Here is a 5,088-nt window from a genome sequence, read left to right as displayed (position 1 = left end):
TTACAGACCCAGCTTTGTTCTTCTCCAGTGTCTCCTTTTGGAGTTCTACCTGATTTACCAGTTTTCATCTGGATCCACTGGGGGATGGGATGATTTTGCTTTTGTTTCTTGACCAGGAAATGCTTAATCCTGAAAGTCTTGTGAGAAGACATGGCAAGAGGCAGAGTCAAGCACACACCACGATGGCAGAGAAAGGAAGAAAGTATATTTTATTCTTAAAAGCTTCTCCAATTTCCTTTACCATTTCCTAACTGCTAGGCAGGTATGGGAAAACAAAAATAGTTTTAGTCTAATCTGATTGGAAACTAATTCTGAGCGAATTATTTAAATAATGTCTTTAACCCAGTCTCTTTGAAATCATTTTTGTATCGTTTCAACGCCCCTTTCTCTCTCTACTTTGCTCTAAGAGATGTCTAGTACAAGGAGCAGGATCTCACATGAACTGGTTGCACTGGGGGAGCTGAACTCTGTGACCTTGAAACTGGTTGTTGTGCAGGGGCTGGAATCACCTAATGTATGTCTGTCTAGTCCTGTTCCTGGTTATTCTGTTGGCACAAGCTATTGATGTCTGTAGCTGATAACTTCCTGGTCATTCTTTCTTGGCTTGGCCGGAGTCTAAAGGCACCCTTCTCCCCTACTGTCTCAGCCTTTCTTGATCCTACTTTCACTGCAGACCCTTCTCTGAGTATCTAAAATGTTCTCCACCTGGTCCAAGACCCAAGACATCCATTTCATAAGCCTTTACTGGAATGACCTCACCTCTGTCATGGTGGATCCATAAAATGTGTACTGGGACCGAAACCCAGGTCCTATCCGTAACTGATCTCCTTGCTTTACCCTCTTAATCATTCTAGGATCCCTCTTTTTGGACCCCCTCCCCCCAACCCTTTTTGCCTAGCATAGCATTCTACAACCAGAGTTCAGAACAGGGAGCAGAAGAAAAAGCCCTGTGTGCATTCAGTAAATACTGTGTCTGCTGTGTACTGAGCACTGTTCTATGCACTGGGGATACAGTAATGAATAAAACACACAAAAATCCTTGCCTGCATGGAATTTATAATCTAGTAATCCCCTCAACCTATCTGACTTGCTTCTATCATGACGCATCAGACCGTTTCTTTCACCTCCTTCTCTTTCCTTTAGGTTTTTCATGTTTACAATCTTTCAAACCCTTTCTTAAGAGAATGGGTTTCCCTTAGAAATATTTTTGTTTCTCAAAAATGCTCATAGTCTTGCTGCAAAATCCTATTTTGAATGTCAGGTGTTAAACATTAACTCTCCTTTCTCTATGCATTTTTTCTATAACAATCCAAATCTCCTGCAGAGACAGATGGGTGTCTTAGGCTGAATGGAGAAAGTCTTGCATGTTGCAAAGGCAAATAAGATCTTTAGAAATATTAACTTCATATATCAGAAACAATAATGTGCCATTCCCCCGCTCCCAGACTCCTGGCAACTGCTCCTTTCTGTCTCTATGATGTTGATGACCCTGGGTACCTCATATAATAAAATCATACAGTAGTTTTTGTTACTGATTTATTTCACTTAGCAAAATATTGAGGTTCATGCATGTTGTAGCATGTGATAGTCTTTCTCTCTTTCTTTCTTTCCCCTTCCTTCCTTCCTTCCTTCCTTCCTTCCTTCCTTCCTTCCTTCCTTCCTTCCTTCCTTCTTTCTGNTTCCTTCCTTCCTTCCTTCCTTCCTTCCTTCCTTCCTTCCTTCCTTCTTTCTGGACAGGGTCTCACTCTATTGCCTAGCGGGGAGTGCAGTGGCATGATCTTGACTCACTGAAGCCTCATCCTTCCAGGCTCAAGTGATCCTCCCACCTCAGCCTCCCGAATAGCTGGGACTGTAGGCTCATGCCACCATGCCTAGCTAATTTTGTTTATTTTTATTTACTTATTTTGTTGAGACGAGTTCTCACTATGTTGCCAGGCCTGTCTCAAACTCCTGGACTCAAGCAATCCTCCCACCTGGGCCTCCCAAAGTACAGAGATTACAGGCATAAACCACCATGCCTGGTCTAAGATTACTTTTTTAAGGCTGCCTAATATTCCATTTTATGTACATACCACATTTAGTCATCTGTTAATGGACATGTGGTTTGCTCTTGGCTCTTATGAATAATGCTGTTAGGAACGTGAGTGTATTAGTTTGTTTTCACACTGCTGATGAAGACACACCTGAGACTGGGTAATTTATACAGGAAAGAGGTTTAATGGACTTACAGTTCCACGTGGCTGGGGAGGCCTCACAATCATGGTAGAAGGCAAGGAGGAGCAAGTCACATCTTACATGGATGGTGGTAGGCAAAGAAAGAGCTTGTGCAGGGAAACTTCCCCTTACAGAACCATCAGATCTTGTGAGACTTATTCACCAACACGAGAACAGCAGGGAAAGACCCGCCGCTATGATTCAATTACCACCCACTAGTTCTCTCTCACAACATGTGGAAATTCAAGATGAGATTTGGGTGGGGACACAGCCAAACCATATCAATGGGCAGACAATGATCTCTTTGAGATCATACTTTTCATTCTTTTGAGTACATACCTAGAGGTAGAATTGCTGGATCATATAGTAATTCTATTTTTAACTTTTTGAGTAACCACCATAATGTGTTCCACAGTGGCTGTAACATTTTATCTTCCCATCAACAGTGCACAAAGATTTCAATTTCTCCACATCCTTACCAACACTTGTTTTCTATTTTTTGTTTTTTATAGTAGCCATCCTGGTAGATGTGAGATGGTATTTCATTGTGTTTTTGATTTGCATTTCCCTAATGGGTAGCGATGTTGAACATTTTTTTATGTGCTTACTGGCCATTTGTATATCTTTTGGAGACGTGTCTATTTAAGTCCTTTGCCCACTTTTGAATTTCTGTTGTTGTTGTTGAGTTTTAGGTTAGTTCATTACATATTGTAGATATTAATCCCTTATCAGATGTATAATTTTAAAATATTTTCTCCCATTCTGTAGGCTGTCTTTTCAAGATATTGATAGTGTCCTTTGATGCACAAAAGTTTTACATTTTAATGAAATCCAATTTATCTATTTGCTTTTTGCCTGTGTCTTTGGTGTCATATTCCTTGCCAAATTCAGTATCATGAAGGTTTTGCCCTATATTTTCTTCTAGGAATTATATAGTTTTAGCTCTTTTGTTAGGTCTTTGATTCATTTTGAATTAATTTTTGTATATGGGGTTAGGTAACAGTCCATTTTCATTATTTTGCTTGTGGCTATTCAGTTTTCCCAGCACTATTTGTTGAAAAGAGTGTCCTTTCCCCTGAATGGTCTTGGTACTGTTGTTGGAAAACATTTGACTATATATATTGGAGTTTATTTCTGGGCTCTCTATTCTATTTCATTTGTTTATCTATATAGCTGTCTTTATGCCAGTACCAACCACACTGTTTCAATTACCAAAGTTTTTTAGTAAGTTTTAAAATCAGGAAATGTGAGTCCTCCAATTTTGTTCTTTTTCAAGATTGTTTTGGCTATTCAGGGTCCCTTAAGATTCCATATGAATATTAAAACTGATTTTTCTATTTCTGTAAAAAAAAAAAAAAGGTTACCAGGATTTTGATAGGGATTGCATTGAATCTGTAGATCACTTTGGGTAGTACTGACATTTTGACAATATTAAGCCTTCTAATCCATGAACCATGGGATGGTTTTCCATTTATTTGTGTCTTTCTTAATTTCTTTTAGCAATGTTTTATAGTTTTCAGTGTACAAGTCTCTTCTCGGTTTAGTTAATTACTAAGTTTTTAAATACTATTTTAAATAGAATTGTTTTCTTAATTTCCTTTCAGATTGTTCATTGGTAGTGTATCAAAATGCAACTGATTTTTGTGCATTGACTTTGTATCCTGCTGCTTTGCTGAATTAATTTATTCTAACAGTTTGTGTGTGTGTGTGTGTGTGGGGGGGGTATCTTTAGAGTTTCCTACATATCATATCTGTGAACAGAGATAATTTTACTTGTTCCTTTTCAATTTGGATGCCTTTTATTTATTTATCTTGATCAATTGTTATGGTTAGGACTTTCAGTATGTTGAATAGAAGTGGTGAAAGTGGTTATCCTTGCTTTGTTCCTGACCTTAGAAGAAAAGCTTTCAGTCTTTCACTATTGAATATGATGTTTGCTGTAGATTTTTTTACATGCGGCTTTTATTATGTTGAGGTAGGTTTCTTCTAGTTTGCTGAGTGTTTGTATCATGAAAGGATGTTGAATTTTGTCAAAAGCTTTTTCTGCATCAATTGAGATGATTCTTTATTTTTTATGTTTAAATTTTTTTTTTTTTTTGAGACAGAGTCTTACTCTGTTGCCCAGGCATGCAGTGGCATGATCTCGGCTCACTGCAACCTCTGCCTCCCGGGTTCAAGTGATTCTCTTGCCTCAGCCTCCTGAGTAGCTGGGACTACAGGTGTGTGCCACCACGCCTGGCTAATTTATATATTTTTAGTAGAGACAGGGTTTCACCATGTTGGCCAGGTTGTTCTTGAACTCCTGACCTCAAATGGCTGCCCGCCTCGGCCTCCCAAAATGCTGGGAATATAGGCGTGAGCTATAGTGGCCAGCCTCTTTATTTTTTAAAGAATACACATTTACTTTTCCTTTTTGAAGTATCACAGGAAAGGCTAAGGGGCTTGAATTTGCTATATCTCATAGCAGCATGGAAAATTTATGATTAGTATGATGCTAACCGTGATGCATTTACTGTCTTTTCAAAAGCAGCCCTCTTCTCATTAAGTTTGGTTAGGTTTTTTTTTCTTCAGTTTTGAATAGGAATTGATTTGACAGCTGATTTTGTGTGTCCTTTGCCCAGCTTAGAAGGATGGAAAACAAACCTCTCAAAACAAAGCTCTCAGAGTGTAAGAATTCCTAAGAATGCATCAGGTATCCTGACCTAACAATTAAATATCTGTCCTACTAGAAGGTGAGCTTATTGAGAGGAGAGAATATCTTTTCTCCGGAATCCCCAGCACCTAGAACATTGCCTGTGGTATAGAAAACACTTAATAACGTCTTGAGAAGGAATCCAAGAACAGTGTATCTCTTGCCCTTTCTTCCCTCTCCTT

General features: G+C 38.7%; 1 pseudogene; it reads right to left on the bottom strand.

Annotated features, from left to right (window-relative positions):
- LOC112611679 lies at positions 1–152 on the bottom strand (annotated as a pseudogene).
- Positions 153–5,088: the final 4,936 nt, after the last annotated feature.

Source organism: Theropithecus gelada, chromosome 1, assembly GCF_003255815.1.
Source record: "Theropithecus gelada isolate Dixy chromosome 1, Tgel_1.0, whole genome shotgun sequence".
NCBI lineage: Eukaryota > Metazoa > Chordata > Mammalia > Primates > Cercopithecidae > Theropithecus > Theropithecus gelada.
This window is presented reverse-complemented; position numbering and strand designations above follow the sequence as displayed.